A 20,289-nucleotide genomic window follows, 5' to 3' on the forward strand; every position below is an offset into this window, starting at 1 on the left:
TCTGTATGTCACTGTCATGTGCATTGCTTCTGGCTGCTACAATCTACAAAAAAAAGTGAAAACTTGGATTTTAAGCTTAGCTTGACATCAGTACTAGGTGTATTTTGGGTTTCTTATGTGTGTTAAAAGCCCAGATGACTTTCCCTGTTGCTGTGTTTGCTAAATTAAATATGTGCCAAGGGACTGCAGGTAAATATTTAAAATCAGTGAAAGAACAGCAGATCTTTGTGAAGCTGTAATAAAATTCCCATCATGGTTAGCAAACAGGCTCCCCTGTCCTGCACTCAGGTGCATCCTGACCCACCGAGCTGAAAGCAACAGGGCGGTCCAAGAGAATCCCAGAATGCTTCTGGTTGGAAAAGACCTTTAAGGTCATCAAGTCCAACCATTAACACAACTCTGCTGAGTCCAGTGCTAAAACGTGTGGCACTAGTAAAATCTTAACACAAATCCTAAAAAAAAAAAAAAATAAATCCGAACACACTCTCTTAATCAACCAGAGTGGTATTGTCTGCATCTGCAGCGCAGCACAGACGGACGCCCTGGGGGCAGAAGGGATGGCGGCTGCGTGTTCCCGAGGGACAGCACCAGGTTTCTGGTTTCTCGTTTTCCCTGCCAGAGGTGCTGGGGAGCCGTGCCGGGCGATCTCTGCTGTGACGGGAAGCGCTGTCACCCCGGTTACCGCCCGGGCCCGCCTGCAGCCCTGTGTCGAGCCGCCAGCACGGTTCAGGCAGGGCCTGTCCTCGGGAGAAGGCCGTCACTGCCGGCAGCGAGGACAGGCCGCAGCCCTCAGCCCCTCTCGCAGCTTTTGAGCCCCGTCGGGGCCCCTGCTCCGCACGCTGCTGGCTCCGGGGGCGATGGACGGACCCGTCCCCACCGCCCGGCCCGGCCCGGCCCGCGAGGGCGAGCCCGAGGCGCGCGCCCCTATTGGCCTCGCGGAGCGGCGCGCGGCGGCGCGGATTGGCTGAGGCGCGGATTGGCTGAGGCGCGCGGAGCAGGCTGAGAGAGGCGACGGGGCCGCCCGCGCGGGGTCTGCGGCGGCGGAGGCGGTGGCAACAACCCGGCCCGGCCCGGCCCCGCTCGGCCCAGCCCGGCACAACGGAGCGCGGAGGCGGGAGGAGAGGCAGCCCCGCACCTCCTGGTGAGCGGCGGGACCGCGCTTGGCCGCCGGCCGCGACGCCGGCTGCCCGGGGTGGGGGGCTTGCGGGATCCCGCCGGCGCTCCCCTCACGGGCACCCGCTCCTGCCCGGCTCGTGCCCCCTCAGACCCCTCAGACCGGCCCGCGCGCCTCCATCCCCGCAGGCGGCGGGGCCTCTCCTCGCCGGGGCTGCGAGGGGCAGCTCCATCGCTGCTGAGGGGGTGACGGGCGGCCCGTGTCTTGTGTCCCCTTGGCTGCCGCCTACGTGTGGGCAGCGGAGCCGGTGCCTCAGGGGGTATCCCGGGCCCCGCTGCTCTCTGGGGATGCTGACATCCTCGGGGAGCCCTTTCTGGGGTTTTATGGAGTGTGTCAGACCTGAGCGTGGTCCCGGACCCCAGAAGTGCAGCCGTTCCCCCTGGGCTTGGGGGAGCATCCTGAACAGGAGGGTCGTGAGGCGTCTGCGGTGCGGGTGTTTGCCCCGGGCTGCTCTGCGGGATCCGGTCAGAGCAGCAGCTGGACCCGGGCGCAGGTCTGCGGGAAAGGGGAAAGAAGGGAGCGAGAAGGCACAAAATCCTTGAGAAAATAATTGCATACTGTGGGGAAAACACGACTGGATTTGCATATAGCTCTCCGCTTCTTAATGCGTGGCAGCCTCTGAGTGGAAATCTTCAGTGCTGGTGTTTATGGCGCTCTGCTGCTGCACTGGCAGCTGAGATTCACCAGGGCTTTTCAGTGTCCTGTTCTCTAGCTAAGGCTTCTGGAACAAAACCCTGACCTCAGGCTTTGCCTTGGGACCTCCCTGGCTTCACTTCCCTTACCCTCATTTGAACTTTATTAATAGAGTGGGGCTGTTTAGCCAGAGCTTTGCTTTTACCTGCCTTAGCTTTTGCCACCCTGATTTCCATTGTGTTTATAGCATCATAGAATCATAGATGCTTAGAATGGTTTGGGTTGGAAGGGGCCTTAAAGATCCTTTAATTCCAACTTCCCTGCATGGGCAGGACATCTCCCATATTATATAAAATATATAAAGTAAATAAATATATAAATAAAATATAGTGGAAAGAATGATATGCAACTAATGTGGGAGATTTCCAGGTAGTTTTGTAATCAGTAACGAATGTTCAGGCTTACAAATATCGGATTTTGCTCTGTGGGTTCAAAGGCATGGTTTGTAGGTGGGGGCTCTTAAAACTTTGCTCCTAGAGTCTGAGGCAAAGAAATCTGTAAAGAAGGAAAGCCAACAGGTATAAAAGGAGGGTATTAGTAGGGTTGCCTCCTGGAAGCTCTGCAGTAAGGAAATCACTTATTGAATCTTGTTATAGTCTGATTATTATATTGTAAATAGAAGATATTTTTTGCAGCTGTTTCTGAATTATTTTTTTACTGTAACTGATCTTCCTGTGAACGTGAATACTGTGAGTGTACAAATTGTGTGTGTGGTCAGCTTGTCTGACTGGAGTTACATGTGGAGACCTTGAGGTCAGAGATTCTCGTGCCAGGTCACAGCTCACAGTACTGACATGCAGCATATACAAGGATAATATCTGGATGCCATAGTGCTTCTCATCCTTAGTGTTTAAAGCATGTCACAAATGAGATAAACATCACTGGTCTGACTGTACTGATAGGGAAGCTGAGGTAGATACAGGGAAAGCAAGTTGTTATTGCAGGTAACCTGCTGGGTAGCCTTTTGGACACAGGATCTGTGTTCAGGTCTTCTGTGTCTGCAGTCAGCCAGTGCTCTACAATTACACTGTGTTGTACCTCTTGGACAGTCTGGAGTGCAACAGACTGATGCAGCCATCCCCACATAATGGAGACCCAAGACTCTGATATCAGTCTTCCAAAAGGCATCAGAGGGGGAAATGCAACAGAACTAATTTCTCCATGGCCTTTGATCCTTTGGGAATTAATGGTCTTAGAGGCATCCTGTACAGTGAGATGTCTTGTGCAGTCAGATAAAAATTAAACTAAATGCCTGAAATGGGATGTTTATGCCCAAGAGGCAGCAAGCAAGCACAGCATAAATACCAGGCAAATCAGTAGGTGTCCTGCTGGCAGATGAGCTGTCATTGGAAAAGGAAAATGTCCTGGTTTGGATTCTTTCAGAAGCAGAGAGGAATTAAGCCACTCACAATCCATGTGTGTATACATCCAAACCAGTTCTTGCTGCACCTACCAGCATCTTAGATGTCTCCAGGCAGTTCCCTTTGCTCTGTCTTGTTTGTTTGGTGCCTAACAGTGAAGCAGCAGAACAGTTTGTATTAAGCCTTGTACACCCTGCAGCTGTATCCATCACCCATCAGCAACAGCTGCCTTGTGTTTTTAGGTACAACTACACAGACCTTAGCTGGGCTGGGTGTGCTGATGGATCACTCCTGCCCTTGGAGGTGTAACTTTGGCTGCAGAGTACTTCTCCTGGTCTGTGCTCTGATCACTGGGCCTGAATTAAAGCAGCTTAAGTTATCTCCTGACATATACCTGTCCTGCTCCTTAACTTTACACTTGCAGTGATGATAATGTCAAGGGTCACAGAATTAGAAGATACCGCAGCTGATCCAAGACAAACAATCTGATTCTTGGCTGTCCAGCTCTGGTTTTGTGACCTCTAGGACTGAGAGTCCATTACAGAAAAAAATTTTAAATTTTTTTGCTGATTCTAGTACAAATTCAGATTCCTTTACTTTCTTACTAAAATGGAAACAATCTGTGGAAATGTCCTGGAAAAGAAGGCCTATTTAGTGGTGGTACATGTTTGTCCTGTATGGATAATAAAGCATTTATTGTTGTAGTGGGTTTTTATAAGAAAAAACCCCACAATACTGTTGTATTGTAAAATCTTATTGTATTGGCTGTATACCAGAAATTTTTAAGCAAATGATGACTTTGGGAAGTTGGATGAATTTCCTTTGCTTTTGGCTTTGGCTCTGTGAAATAGAGAAGTGAGAAGAAAGGGGTGTGTCTTGGTGGGGTGATTGTTAGTTATCATGTAAGACATTTCTCCTCCTTATTGTTTTCAAAAGAACATTTGATTCCTTCTTGTACATTGCAAATTATCAACCTGTGTGCCCCATTTTTATTCAAGTGGGCTTTTTCAGTAGTGCCTACTCTTCTTTCACAGTTCTTTATAAACTCTTTAAGAGTTTTTTGAGTATTTCGAGTTTGTCTGAATCAAACAGTGGAGGTTTCTGATCCCATATGAAAAGGTCAGTGAGAAAATATCTGGATTCTATCAGAAGGAGAGCAGCCAGTACTGATGTGTAGGAAGCTGTGAAAGTGTGGATAATAAATGCAAAAATGACATATTGGGAGCACTGGAACTTAAATAAACTTACACAGATAATTATCAATGTGGGCTTATAGCTATGGAAGTATGGCTAATACTTTAAAACTTATGTAACAGATTTATCTTTCAGGTGGCTGAAAAGACCCTCTTGCTTCAAACTGATCTGCTTTTAAATGCTTTTTTTTTTTCATGAACAGAAGAGGATGTGCTGGGGCTTGGAGCTGCTACCAACTTAAAGTAGATAATTCTACCAGCCACTCTTCTGTGTCTTGAAAGCCATGTGTCTGTTCCTTCTTTGTTTTTGAATTTTGTGATGTTTTACCAGATCACAGTTCTGTTTTCTGAAATGACGGCTATGGGCCAGGAAAACAGAGAAAGTGATATTTGTTAGCCATATGGTGTTTGTGCAAAAATAACAGTATTCTGGGGTTTTTCCAAAGCATGCAAACTGTATAAAACAGACTACAGTCCTCAAGTGTTTATGTGGGTTTCAGACTTCTGATCTGTGGGAGTAGGGTTGTGTACTGTGTCCTTGTATTAAATTGTTTGTCTCTTCTTTTTAAAAATATTTTACTTTTCATTTCCCATCTCCTAGCCAGATACTAGAAATACAGCAGAATTGTGTTTTGTTCATGGCAGCTTCTTGCAGTTGTAAATTCTGCAGGGGAAATGAATACATGGTCTAGCTTGGGCTAGATAGTAATTTAATTATTTTACTGAGCCAGCTAGCAGCTGATCTCTCTAGCTGCCTTTGTGAAGGTATATTGCAGTTCTGAAGCTGTCCTGTAAGCCTGACACCTGCAGTGTCTGCCCTAGTGATGAACTTACCTTTTAAAAAATAATAAAGCTGCACTGTGCTGCTTAATGTGGGAGAGCACTAAAACCATTCAACTAAAAGTACTGCCCTCAGTAAGCCAATGCTGCCAGCTTGAATAAAGGGGCCAGGAGTGTGAACTTAGTTGTTAAGCATTATGTGATTCCCCTTTGTCCACTGCCATTATTTTAGTGAATCTCTTTCAGTTTTAATGCAGGAAAAAAGCATTTGTGTAGATGAACGCTTAGGGTATTCTGCACTGAACTCTTTTTTTGGCCTCTGGATGAAAGGCTGTCTACTATATTACTCTTTCACTGGCAAAGTACAAGACACTTTAAAGACAATAAATCTTCAGACTTGGCCAGTTTCCCATTAAGATTTTATGATTTCACTCTGATATACAACTCTACATTGGCAGGGTGTAGAGCTCTCAAAGAAATGTTTATCTTCTTGTGAAATTCAGTAGTTCAGAAATTAAACTCTAATTCTGATGGTGTTTCTGGGGGCAGTTTAGAGTATGGCAGCCTGCTAAAGATTTCATGTAAAAAGTCAGTAAGTCTCAAGTACACTCAGAGTGACAGGGTGAAGTTCCAAGCTACTGGTTTAGCTATACAGCTGTCATTTTGAGAATAAATCAACTTCTAAGCCTGTCTTCAGCTTTGCTTATGTCAGACACTTAGAAGTATTACTTATTTCAGATAGAATTTTCCAGATAGAATAGAGTTTGAAACCTGGCTCTAAAAACAAATGGACTAGAAGACCATTATAGCTCTGTAGAAGGTTTAGCAGAACATGTGCTGGCCTATTGGGTAGAAGACCCACTCGTATGGAACAGGAAGCTGCAAGGGTGGACAGGGTAAACTGAAAGAAAAATGGAGGAGAGGTGCTGTCCTGCCAGTGATCTTTGCAGGCTTCTCAGCCTGGAGTACACAGGTTGCTTGGGTGTCAGTTGGAAGTATTTTAGGCCAGGTTGGATGAGGTCTTGTGCAACCTGGTCTAATGGGAGGTGTCCCTGCCCATCTTGATGATCTTTAAGTTCCCTTCCAACCCTAACCATTCTAGGTTCTTATGAAGACTAGAAAGCAGTGTGTGACATAGAATCATAGAATCATAGAATTGGCTGGGTTGGAAGGGACCTCAGAGATCATCGAGTTCAACCCTTGAACCACCGTTGCGGTTGCTAGACTATGGCACTGAGTGCCACATCCAGTCTCTTTTTAAATATCTCAGTGTTACCAAGGAGTTGGTTTCCAGCACAAGGTTTTCATTCCAGTTTGTTGAGGTGGTTTTTTTGAGGGCTTTTATTTTTTTCCTCCATTTGTAACCTTAGTTTCATCACTGTTTTTTTAACAGAACAAAACAGTGGGTGTTGGCAGAAGGAATGAATTAGTGATGATGTTTGCATGATGTCCTATTTTTGATGTTTGGCTCAATTTTGAAGTATCCAGCTTCTATCTGTAAGCCTAGTACCATGCAGAGCACAAGGCAGCAAGCTCTTCATGGAAATCTGTACCCTGTTGCTAGATTTCATGCTAGCTTTCTTGCCTGTAATCTTGGTATTAAATCACCCCTTCTTCTTTCTCCTTCCTATCCATCAAATGAACATTCCTACAGACTTTTTCACAAGAGATGTCACCTCTTGCCCTCCACCACTTTTCCTTTCTGAATGAAGCAATGCAACAATATAGGCTTGCAGAAGCCACTGAGGAAAATGAGGAGGGGGAAAAAATGTAGTTTGCAGGGAAAGGAAAGAATAATATCCCTCATTTGTATTTGTATAGCATCAAGCTCAGTCTTGATTAAAGCCTTTGAACAAAACATCAGCATGCCAATTTTGGCTTCCTTTTTAGCAAAGGATAGAGTGCGCGGATGTTCTTGGCAGTAAACACAACCAAAATCAACTTGCATGTTTTAAATTGGAGTGGAATTTGAACAAGTAATGTACATACCATAAAATTTAATTATTTTAAGTAAGCTTAGTGTAACTTATTAGCAGTCATATTTTTTGTTTGTACAGCGTTTCCTCTAAATCTGTTAGGCTTTCTTCATGTTGGATGCCAAATAACAGGAACCAGCCACCCTATTCTTCTCTGTCACCTCCCTTTCTGCATTTGGTATAAAGGGCACATTTTTTGTCAGGGGCTTACTTAATAGTAGAGTTGTGATGTACACTATAAAAAATTAGGGCCCTGGGAGTAGGACTGAGGGAATGAATTTGTATTGAAGCATTTTTAATAGCTCACTCTAAATATCTGATGATATAAATGATTGCCTCAGTGGGAATTGGGGAATACAGCAGGTTAAAAGCTGTTTAGAAACAAAACAAACTGGTCTGGCATGACAGGACCAATTTCAGGAATAAGATGCTTTCTGGCAACAGGCCAGAGTGTGATCCAACCAGAGTGCTGCAGACAGGCTGGCAGCCCTGACTTCCAGATTCTCACTGATTTCATCACTCCAGGAAAGCAGGTGCTGAGCATGCTGGCAGTGAGGGTTGGTCCCCAGACATGAGGGGTGTGTTTTACCTCTGGACCATGCTGCCCTCCACCTCACTGTTCTCTAACCCCAGCTCCAATGTAAAGGAAAACTTGTTATTGCTCCACGGCTGTAACTGCAATGCAGCTTCCTAGAAAGGGAAGTAGGATTACACAATCAAGAGTGTGCTGATGGAAGTAGGAAAGCTGAGGGTGAGCTGATGAACCCCACTCTCCTTGTTTGCAGTGCATTTTTCCAAGGTAATGGAGTTACAGGGCTGAAAATCTTTGGTTTGTTCCAAGTTTTGGGCATCGGACATTGTAAGGGGTTGACGTAACTGATGTGAGCAGCTGAAGAAATATGTAAAAAGGGCCAGCTTGTGTTATTGAGAGAGAGTAGAGGCAAATGGAGGTAATGACAAACAGTGCTAGAGGCTGAATTCATGATGTTATAAGCCTCTGACTGGGAAAAAATTCCATGATCCGAGCAACCATCTGTGTGTTGCAGTAACTGTATCTAAAAAATCTTTTTGTGCTCTTTTTCTCCTGATTATGAAATCTAAAATGCCGGCTCTTTTAGAAGTGCCTTTTAGCAACAGCAGGAGATCAGTGATTGTTTGCTTAAATTCTTGTCATTAATCTTTCCTTTTTCTTGGCCAGTAAGGTGATTAGAAAATAGTCCTTCTGATGCAACCTGTAAGATTCCTGGTGTTAATCTGGTTGTAAAAATTGGACCATTACATGATGATGATGAATGAGTTCAGAGTTTGTTGTTTTGTTTCTCTGTAGATTTTGATGTAGTGGGACTTCGTTCAGTTAAAATGATAGGACTCAAGATGAACATGGCTCCATGGGTAGATGATGTTTCAACAGTGAGTGAAGGGTGCTGGCTGCTCTGCACCTCTTGTTCCTCATACTGCTTGGTTGTTCTGTTTCATTAGTATACCTCATTTTTTTCTGAGCTGAACTAGTGACTACACTGAATGATGTGAAGGGTTTGGTGGTGTTCCTTCTCTACACTGGGAATCTTTCTGGTGTGGATGTGAGGCTGAGCCATGCAGGTGACAGGAGAGCAAGATGAAAGTGGGGCTGCTCAGAAAAGAGGCTAAGAAGATGCTTCTAGCCTTGCAAACCCAAGTTTAGTTGGATGACACCATACATCATTTCTAGATGCAACACTTGCATAAAATGTGTTTTCTTTGCAGAAAATGTGCAATGAAAATCATGTTCCAGATTGATCTGATAAGGAACCAGCTCATGTGTCAGGTTTTATTGTTCTGAATCGAAAAGGGAGGAGAAAGGGACTGTTTGTTACATCTGGTCAAAATCCATATGCAGCTTTGCATAACAGTTCCTCTGCTCTGGCTGGTAAGCAAGCTTACAGCTGCATTCCTCTCATCTGTTGTGAAACTTCAGACTCTTTCAGCTATTGTCACTGGTTAACAGCAAAACCAAAGGGGCAGATTGAGTTAATACTGACACAGTGCTTCAAAAGGTTAACAAAGCATGTGATACAGTAACTTCTGTGAAGAATTATCTGATTACTGATAAGTTCTGTAGTTCCATCCATTTGTTGAGCCCCTGGTTTTATGAAGGAGAAGACAAATTTGCCTCCTTTTTTTGGTTGTTTTTCAGAGGTGCTATGACAGTGTTTTCTTGGGGCCTACGGAGAGGGAGAGGTTAAGTACCACTGGAGGAGGATGGAGGACAGCACTTGGAAGTACTCCACTGTGCTAGTACTATTTATTTGCATGAGATACCTTTAGAAAGATAAATATTTTACTTAAGATTTTTTTGTTAAATAAATAAGCAGGCTTTTAAACTTAACTACTAGCTCTGTATTCCATACAGACTGTATTAATCCTGGAGTAACTTGTGGGAGCTTCTTAAAATTACACTGGCAATAGATTTACCGTCATCTCTTTTTGGTGCCACTGTCATTGCTCGTGTTTATTTGTGCCTTCATGGCTATATTGTAGTTCCAGGCTGATTTGTCTGACAGTGCAGAAAGGAAGGATAACTGCTGCCCTGTGCCTCTGGAGAGCTTACATTCAGATGCTTTTTTCTGTCTTGTGACATTTTTGTGGTACTTGACAGAGGGCACAGCGTCCTACCCATCCCACCACACTCAGGCTAGTGGCATTGCCAGCTGATATGCTACTTAATATTCAGCATTTTCCATAAAACCCAAAACATCCTTTATACCAATCTTGTGCTTTTTCTTGCGGACCAGCCTGGCCAGAATCTGATCTCCATTTTCCCCTGTATGATCCTATTATATTTCAGAAGGATATATGTAATATTGATACATTAAAAATATAGGTAATAGTGGAAAGACGTGCTTTTGATTCTGCTAGAGTGGGAGATTATTTTTTATCAGTGAAGGATTGTGTAATGAGTCTTCCTGGGAAAACTGCCTGTCAGTGCAGGTTTCTGCACTTACTTTCTTACTGTGGGTGCTTTGTCATTGGAAAGGACATGGACAACTATTTGACTAGATGTCATTACTGATGTTCTCTTGATTAAATCAAATGGAAATTCATAGCTTTCTTGTTACAACCCACAGATTTGTGAACTGTACTTTTTAAATACATCCTAAAGAGGAGCTTAGCAGTTATAGTTGCTTCTGATCACTGACGTAAGAATGACTGGGACTTGCACATTCCTTGCCCTGTGATAGGTCTTCCACAAATCACTGTCATCCTCTCTGTGCATCCAGCCTGTCAGGAAGGGTAATAATGGATATGGGGGCTGTGCTGAGGGTGAAGGGGCTGGAAGTAGCCATATGTAGCAGCAAGTACTTACAGCCTACCTAGGAAGTGGTAGTTCAGTGTTCAGCCATTTGATGCAAGGCTTAAAACAAACAAACAAACAAAAATCCACTACAGATAAAAGTCTGTTACTTCCTCTCTGGAGGATGTTTCCCAGCAGTTGGACACAACATGACTTAGCACAATGGGGTGTGTTGCTGACTGCAATCTCTAGATGATTTTGTCATACAAATTGGTACCACCACTGTGGCACTTTACAATAAGAAGTACTGTTCATCCAAGACAATTTTGTTTAATGAGTTTAGCATCACATCATGTAAGATAGCATTCAGCAGAGTCACAAGAATTTCTTTGTCATATCTTAATTTTCTTGAAGTGAACTCCCTTAGGAGATGTAATCCTGATTATTCACTGAATAAATTTAGTAAAATTAATAAAAAGCATTGCCTTTTAATCCAATGGGTTTTATGTGGTGAGTGCAAGTACCTATGTTTCTCAGTCCTTCTCCCTCTAGTTTGTGATGTGCCCTTGTGTTAGTTGTCTCTCTGAACAGGAATATTGCAATTTCTGTGGTGGATTATCTAGCTAACAAGTTAATTTACAGTCAGCACTTTGTTCTAATGTCTGGCAACCAGTACAGACCAGTTTAAATATGTCATTTACAGCCTGTGTAGTTAATACATAGGAGATTCTGAATATCAGTTATGAATGTGAGGCTTCAGTTTCAGTCTGTAATTTGGATCAGATCAACAGGAGTAGTATGGTATCTGTCTATAAATGAGTGCTGGTTTTGGCTCCTTTCTTGACAGCTGCTAGTACTCACCTAGGATCCCAGGCCATAGTTAGCCACAGCCGATTCCCTTCCTTATTGGTGTGTTAGAGGTGTTATCATTAGCAGTATGTCTGGATGTTAATCAATTACCCATTTTGTGTCAAAGAGCTGTGGAAAGCAACATGTCTATAAACCACGTACTTCTGCAATGGATATAAACTTCTTATGTGGATGCTGACATCGTATCTGTTGGTGTGTAAATTACCTGTGCCAGAATAATTTTAAAGTGGAGAGAGACTGCAGAGGGTGTCGGTCTCCCTGAACGACTTTCTGTTCCTGTGTTAGTGCAGTAATCACCTCAACACCCACCCCAACCAAACAAATACTGCTGCACTGAGAGGAGGTGGAAGAATGAAGTGTGGTGCAGCCCAGACTGGAGTCACTAAATTTCCAGGGACCTCATCTGCTTCCTATAAGCATTACTCCCTCTATCTGGTTGTTTCTGATCCCTGTCCTTCCCTCTGTCTGTCTCAGGCACGGCACTGTGCCTGTGCCGAGCCAAGGCAGCACAGTTCTCGGGATTGTTCTGGTTCGCCGAGGACCGGGCTGCTCCCTCGTCCCTCTCCGTGCAGCACGTGGGTGCGGGCGGTTCGGCGGCAGCCCTCGGGCCGGTTTCAAGCCCTGATCTTAGGGAAGCGTCCTGCCCAAATGTCGCAACTTGCAGCTAGGATCTGGCCCCTGGCTCCCTGCTGCAGTGCAGCCCTGCCTGCTGGGGGCATGGAGCAGCTCCGGTCGTTTTAATGCCCTGATTACTGAGGTGGGTAAGTCACCATCTTGTAATAATCACAGATTTCCTCTGTGATTTTTTCAGTCGTCGGTTGTCACAGCAACGGTGCAGTGGCTCGGCCAAAACACTGTCACAGGGATTGAAAGCTGAAGCGGTTCAGCCTTTTCCTGCACTCTGGCGCATCTTTCCTTTCCCCCCCGCCGGCACCATGGCAACCCGGGCGATGGCACCCCTGGCTCGGCGCTGGCACCCTGCGCTCACCCTCTCTGCATCTTTGGGCCTGAAGGGATGCTCAGTTATTCTTCGTGCTTATCCACGGCTCTCCCGTTCCCTGTCTCGAGCAGTGCACAGCGGGAAGGGACGTTAGGATATGTGCTGGTGTTGTACTGCCTGTGCACGACCAGGACGAGCAGAACTGAGCCAAGGTTACTTTATGACTGTTGTGTGCCTGAGTGTCACCCTCGGGATTTTTGCAAACCAGAGGGTTTTGAGTAAAATGAAGGGTTTTAAGGACAAAACCTATTATTCAGCTTTTGCAGTTCTTGAAAACTGATGGCACCATTTCAAACGTTAATAGAGTCTGGCTCTGCATCTCAGGAATTTATTTTCAGAAACATGCCGAGGGGGCGTTCAGGTGAACTCAGACTCCCAGGGGTCCGAGCTGATGGGCTACACCCACTTGCCAGAGGTACTGGAGTAGACTGGCAGCTGATCTCAGTTTGAGGCGAGTTGGGTATTACTCCCTGCTGGGTTTGGCTGTAGGAGGTGGTTTCATTAACCTTCATTAACTGGGGCAATCCCCCAGGCAAACCGCAGGGTCGCAGTCGGGCTGTCTCTGGGTGATGCTTCTCCTCGCTGTCGGCAGTCGCGAGTGGCTGCTGGAGGAGCTGACAGCAATGGCATTTCTCACGAATGCAGCTGGCAGCAGCCCGCTCTGAAGTGAAGGAGAGCGCGACGATTTCAACCAGCAAGCTGGCTCTGAGGGGGTTTCATCCAAGTCGTGTAAGTGCCTTTGCCTCCTGCCTGCGTGCAGTCGGGATTAGTGCAGACGCCGGCCGAGCCTGCCAGGGCTGCGCTCTGTTCAGAGGTGACTGCGTGTCTGTATGTACGTATGGGCATGTGTGATGTGAAATGTCCCTGTCATGCATGTGCATGGTTCTCTGCTCCCCGGTTTGTCTGCTGGACCCCTTGTAAAAGAAATCTCCTGCATGTGTCTGCTTTTCTGTTTTCCGCTGAAATGGGGGTCACCTTGAGAAGCCAGAGCTGCCGTTTAAGACGTTTCCTTTGGCTTGCTGCTGCAGGCTGCCTCCAAGTGAGCTATTTTATGACTTCAGGAGGCAGAAGAATAAATTGTGCTTTTACAGTACATTTTATTTGTTGTTACTTCTCTATCTATTTTCATGACCTCTGAGGTGGCAGTGGTAGGATGCTGAGGAATAAAATCTTTCAAGGAATATAACTGAATTTACTTGGAGGAATCTCCACTTGAGGGTATTCTGCTATACTTTAATTTTTCCAAAACTACAGAATGCTTGTGGAGCATCTAGTCTGAAAAGGGTGGCTGTGTTTAACCTGATATCGGGACAGTTTTGTGTGGAAAATGTGTGGATATTAACAGGCATCATTTGGATATGTCATTGCCATCTGCATGTAAAATCATGGATTAAAAATATACAATCTTAAAGAGAGTTTCTTATGGGTAGCTCACTAGGAAACTTCACTGAAATATCAAAGTGCATTTTTTTTTTCAGTGGGAACTACTAAGGAATGACAAACTAAGAATATTTTTTTTCAGCTAAGATTAGTTGTCCATAGTTTTTACCAATATTTATGTGTAGTTGTGCCATTTATGTGGGTATTTTTAGCTGAGGATCATGGAATTTGTGGAATTTCTAACAGATGCTTTTTAGACCCCGTTCTTTCCTTTCCTTAGACAATGTATTTCTTTCACGGGGAAGATGTGACCTTAGCTCTTCCAGTAGTTCTTGAATCAAAAATGAGCTGCATAGAAGTTTGGTGGGTCACTGAATCCCAGTGTGCTATAATCTTGATATTCCCACCTGTTCTTGTTCATTGGACTGTGGGTCTTACCTTCATCCACTATTTATTAAGAGAGAGGGTAAACAAAGGTGAGGGCAGAAAGATCTAAAGAAGAATGGAAAAGACCTATTCATATCCAACCATCAAACCCTGCTTAGAATACATCCAGAGAGAAGAACCTGGACACATGAGTGTAATGACACTTCTGAGTGTAGATAAGTTTTGAAACTTGATGGAAGATCTGAAGGTTTCTGTTCTAGATTTGCTCCTGGTTGAACTCTGATCTAATTGTTGCTGTCATTAGGCAGGTGGGTATTGCCATGTCATGATGGATACTATAGAGTAGTTTCAAGCTATAGACACGAGGCTTTTGTCTTGTGTGTCTTTTGCTGCAGTTTTCAGAACAGACTGACTTGAATGCCAGCTGCATGTGGACATAAGGTAGCTGTGCAAAAGCCAGTGTATTAGGGAAGACTGGGTGCAATATTTACTGTTTTGTCAAGACTTGAAAAGCAAAACCAGTCTCCCCATTTCTGTACTTCTGAGCAGTAACAGGAATGTTTGATCCTGTTGGTGTCAATAAATACATAAGCAACCATGAATAACAGACACTCGAGCTTTCCTTGTAACTATGACAACTGTGTCCTTGACAACTTAAGGACAATCATAGTGTTTTCCATTACATCCTGTTCTACACAAAGCCGTTAAGGTTATTAGAGGAATAAGCAGCAAAATCAACTGCCAGCTTCTGAAGGGTTTTCTGGCAAAGCCCATTCTGGTGGTAGATACACATTTCCATTTGCAGGTAGCTGTCACTTGTTGGGGTGTTGCTTGGTGGGAAATGCCTCAGTGAGCCACAGCCTGCAAGGATGAACTTTCTGTTCCTTGGTGAGAGGCATTCTTTGCTCCTGTTTTTTTGGCTGCTGCCTGTGCTGGATAAGTGTTGAGCTTCAGAGTGCTCAGGGGGCTCTTTTCTGATGTGAGGTTTGTCCTGTAGACCCATCAGACCTCTTCCATAGCAGCAGAAGATCATTGTAGTGATCCTGATACATGGCTTTGGTGTTGTGTGGTTGCATGTCACCACCTTTGCTTTTGAAGTAAGAGGCTGTAGTCTCTGGATGACCAAACTGAGTGAGAAATAGCTGGTTTTCTTTTCTGTGCCATCTCATAAGGATGATGCTAGGTTCTGTTCTTCCTAAAGCTGAGGTTTTCAGCTCTGTTTTGTGCTGGAAGGAAAGTCTAATGCCGGCCTAGAAAATGAACACTAGATGTGAATTTTTTTGCAACTACCTCCTAACAGGGCTTTCCTATTCCCACGATGGCTTGAGATAGCCTTAGTCTATCTGCCAGTAGAAATTCTTGGTGTTCATCTAAAAAATTTCTTTAAAATGCTCTTTTAAGCTAATTAATTTTTGTTCAGACCTATGCCTTTGGAAAACAACAAAATAAAAAATGCTAGAAGTAAAAGGACTGGTTGTATTTCATTGTGTGCACTCAGTCTTACATAAATAACTAACGGTCTACACTGAACTCACCTTGGCTTTTGGGACCAATTGAATTGCAGTTAAATAAATCAGTGCGCTGGGAGGCTTATTTGTTTATTTACTTACTTTGTTGTTCATATATTTAAGTGGCTAAAGCAGCAAGCCAGGATTTCTAATGTCACCCTGCACTCTGTCAATAACAACTGGTTAAGTCATTCAATTTTTTTCCTGCTTTGATCTGTTGGATGTGGATGTTCCTATTCTCCCCAAGGGAGAGTAGGGAGGTGCTCAGTGACTGCAGTGCCGTGTCAGCGACGGCTGTTTGATCAGATCTTTTTATGTAGGTAACACCATGCCATTAGGATTCCCTGTTCTCCCTCAGATACAAACTAAGGAAGGACATGATTACGTTTAATGGATGACAGACTTAACTGTCTTCCATCTCACCCATACTTATATTTCTTCTTGAAATTGCAGGGATATTTTGTACTCCAGCATCTCCTTCATCTGTATTTAGAAGTAAAATTCTTGAGCTGTATCACCTGAGTCATGAAACTTGCTTGTTTATGACCACTGCAAACCAGGAGACTTACCCTCCCTCCCCTTTAAAAATCCAAGGCTGCTTGTTACGTTTTTAAGATACAGCCCTTAAACTTTGTTTTGTGGACCCCAGGCACAGAACATTATCTGCCAGAAGTTGGTGAAAATAATAAAAATCAGTAACAAGGGACTTTCAGGAGCTTATGGGGTGCAGAATGTAGAAGGACTAGTTAAGATTCTTCCCTCTAACTTGTCACGCTGTTACAGAGTAAGTGAAGATAGGGCCTGGGCAGCATGAATGAGGAAGCAACTTTTAATTCCAAAGGAAAATCAACTTTGCAGTGCTTTCCCGCTTTCAGCACACCTGTACTGCCAGGCTTTTCAACATTATTCTGTTGTTTTGTTTGTTTTGTGACCTGACCTGTCAATTTGCAGTTTCTTCCACTGTTAAAAAATAGGTGCGGAAAATGCAGTGTCAAGGGGTGCTGAGCTGTGAACTGAAGAGAGCCTTTTCACCCTCTTGCAAGATCACCAGCAGCTCAGCTCCTGATTGCCAGGGCAGGCTGGGGTGTGGAAAAGGTGGATTTGCTTTCAGGCTCAGTGCTGGTGGTGCCTGTGGGCTCCCAGCAGAGATGGGAAGTGTCCCCCATGTCTGTGGGATGGCAAAGCTGCGCCCTGCACCCGCCAGCAAAGCAAATCAGCCTTGTGCTGCTTCCACCTTGTCAGGGATCCAAGCAAACAGGAGAAAACATAGTTTGAGCTTTTTTACGTTTCACAACAATTGAGATGTAGCATGCTGATCCCTCACCGCTGTGCATCACAGAAAAGTCAAACAAAGGGCAAAAAACAAGGAATTATTTTGCCTTTACCTCCCTGCTCCCCTGCCCCCCACGTACATATTGTGAAGACTTGAGCAGTAATTGCAGTGTGCAGCTTGTGCTGCTGTTTCTAAACCACTTAATTGTTCTGGTTAAATGGGTTCGGAGCAGCTGAGGGACAGATGAATGTGCCCCCATGAATTTAAAACAGGCTTCTGTAGTTGTAGCATGAGAAAGATACAAATCTGCAGCACTTACTTCTGATCCCTATCTTGCATTGTTTGTTTCACCTTTTACCTTTGCATCTACCCCCAGGATGCTTTTGCAAGGAAAGCAGGAAGGATTTTGCAAGGTGCAGTCTGAAATGCGGCCGTCATGCTGCATTAGCTTTGCTCCTAGCAAGAATGTTACACCAGTTTGTATATTTTCACTCATGTATCTGGACCAAACTCCCCTGAATTCTGGGGTCCCTCTCTAATTTTTCTTAATTTTTTGAGAAGTTCTCTCTTTAGAACTATAATCTTGATAGCTCACAGAAAAAGTGCATCTCTATATATTCACAATAGGCTGCTGCTGTTGCTGAATTACTTTTGTCATTCCTAGTTACTAATTTTGCCTGTCAGAAATAATCACTCAGTACAGAATCTGCAGAGCTGTTGCTCAAAAAAAAAAAAAAAAACGCATTCAATTTCACATTGTGTGCATTTAAAATACTCTTGTATCATTGTGTTTCATGCACTCAATACACTGTGCTGAACTTCCTCTTTGAAAATAGTTTTTCTTACTAAAAGAAGGCAGTGACTGTGACTTAAACTGTATGTGCCAGTGCATGTGTTCATGTAATGCAAAATTACATACTAAGATATATGCAAATATGGCTCTTTGGTGCAGTTATCTGTAATGATGGCCTTCACCAGTTGCCATTAGAGAAAAAATGCTTAGAGAAGAGTATTATTAATCTCTTTTTCTGGAAAAGCCTCATTTCTTTGAGGTCTAAGGTAATTTAATCACAAATATAGCCAAAATATTGTCCTTCATCCCCTTTACACTCTGATATCTGAAGCTGATGGGTGTATTTTGCCTTGGTTTTAAAGAAGCTGAAGCTGTAGGCAGCTGCTCCAAAGCAGCAGTGGTGATGGTGTGTGTGTGGTTTTGCTGCTGTTTTGACGTGTGCAGGAGAGCTGATTTCTGCTGCCTTGCAAGCTGTGCTGCTGCTGCTTGCAGTGCTAGAAGAAGCCAGGCCTGTGGGAATTGATGAAAAGCTGGATTATGGAGGCAAAATTCAATTGGTTATGATGATGACCAAATAATATGTGCTTAGACAAATACACCAATCACATCAGCTGATCTCCTGAGAAAATCTGTGTGCGAAGAGAGATGGAAAAGTTGATTTTACTTATACTCAGATGTGGTATTTACATGATCTATTATGACTTCAGGCTAGAAATGGTAAAACTTTATATAACAACTGTCAAGGAAGATTAGAACTAAGCTACTTTATTTTTAAACCTCTTGCAATATTTTTTCTGTATTTCAGTAAGCCAATACCATTTCTAAATATATTTTTGAACCTTTTATGAATATTATAAGTAAAAGATAAAACTCAGGAAGCAAAACCAGGAGTGGTTGACCAAGGGAAGGAAGACTAGATGCAGGGAAACCTGGGCACTGGTTGGTGCAAGTATGTAGTGTGTCTCAATTTGATTTGTATGTGAAGAGGTATCTCATATTTTTGCGGAAGGTAGACAAGTCAGTTTGTTGCAAAATGCCCACTGAAGGGGACTAGAAAGACAAAGGAAACCTCAGTGGGTTGTTTTAGCCTTCTGTCCTAGGTACATTTGCACTGCTCCATTTGTTCATTCCTCCAAAGCCATGTTGACCTTAGCTTTTAGCAGGCTCCTAGAGACTTTAAAAAAGAATGTTTTGCAGGGCAGACTTACAGAGGGAACTGCAGCCTGCAAAAGTACAGACAAGATGAATAGCTCTGAGCAGAGGACATCAATCAAGGAGGTTAATTATTGTGAGAGGTGCTGTGCTGATTCACCCTTTAAGAGTGGCAGTCTCACTGACAGAGACCTGCATTTGTTTTTTTCCTGGAGGATGGCCATGAGAACATATTTATAGTATTGGGATATTTCTTTTCACATTATGCAAAACTTATCATAACTAAAGAAAGGAGTGGACAGTTAAATTAATGAATGAATTATGTTAATCTGGTCTTATAAATGAAGTTACTCTTCTCTTTACAAAAATCAGATACTTCCCTCTACACTTCTCACCCAAAATCTTATGAAGCTAATCTAGGTTTTTCCTGTGTGTGCACTAATGTTGTGTGTTTGCTCACCTTGGCAGATTTCAAAATAGCTTGAATTGTAATTTGAACTCAGAACAAACCAATTGAAAACAAACGCTGTGTTGATTATCTGGGAAGACACAGGGACTTTTTTGTACCTGACTATTAACAGATCTGTGAATTAATAAATCTCTGTATGCAACAAGTTTTTTGTTTTCTTTTGCCAATTTTGAAAAAGCTCAAGCATGAAGGAAAGCAAATGGCATTTTTGCTAAAGACAATACAGAAATTAAATTTCTGATATACAAGTGATGGTTAAGAGATACTTCCCATCATGGATACTTCCCATCATGGTAGATCAACTGCTTCCCTGCATCTAGCCATCAACATCCATCTACATATTTTATTGATGATATAGAAATGACGGAAGCAGTAAGCTGTAACCTGGTTCTGCTGGAAGATCAGCACTGTTCTCAGAGTGTATTTGTTAAACAGAGTTCTTTGCAGGAGATTTATTGTGTAACAGTGACATTTCACTTGGACTGCAAGTCTCAGTCCATTGCTACCAGATGATCGACACCCAGGGGGGGTGAAGGGACATCCAGTGAGGTGAAAAATGGTCTCTGTACCAGTTTGGTCTCTGTACAGGCAAAAAAATGTCTCTAGTGTCCTACATAGAGCACAGGGTACCACACTTCAATGTGTAAAGTTTGAATTTAACCTGTATCCTGGTTAATAATTCAATGATCTGTTTTATCTATTTATGACTTGCAGCTAGGCTTTCTACACAGGTGATCCAGAGTGAAAGAGGAGTCATATTTTCATTCATGCTATTTGACTTTACAAGGTCATTTATCTTTAATGAGCTGAGGTAGAACCACACAACAGGTGAGGTTGAGAGGGACCTCTGGAGGTCATTGGGTCCAGTCCTCTACTCAAGAAGTGTCACCTAAAGGCTTCTTGTCCAGCTGGGTGACTCCATGTATAGTGACTCCACACCCTCTCTGGATGATCTGTCTGGGGTTTCTCTGCACTTAGATGGGTCTTACAGTATTTCAGCTTGTGCCCG

At 43.6% G+C, this 20,289-nt stretch overlaps 1 protein-coding gene across 2 annotated transcripts in view; it reads left to right on the forward strand.

Annotated features, from left to right (window-relative positions):
* The first annotated feature begins 996 nt into the window (after positions 1-996).
* ABAT (4-aminobutyrate aminotransferase) overlaps positions 997-20,289 on the forward strand; it is a 47,287-nt gene continuing 27,994 nt past the window's right edge. The window contains exon 1 of one of the 2 annotated variants that reach the window (XM_030459713.1): positions 997-1,141. The gene's annotated coding sequence lies outside the window, so the exon portion shown is untranslated. The remainder of the gene's footprint in view (positions 1,142-20,289) is intronic. The other variant, XM_030459714.1, reaches the window with a different exon arrangement.

Source organism: Calypte anna, chromosome 14 (genome assembly GCF_003957555.1).
Source record: "Calypte anna isolate BGI_N300 chromosome 14, bCalAnn1_v1.p, whole genome shotgun sequence".
In the NCBI taxonomy this organism is placed as follows: domain Eukaryota; kingdom Metazoa; phylum Chordata; class Aves; order Apodiformes; family Trochilidae; genus Calypte; species Calypte anna.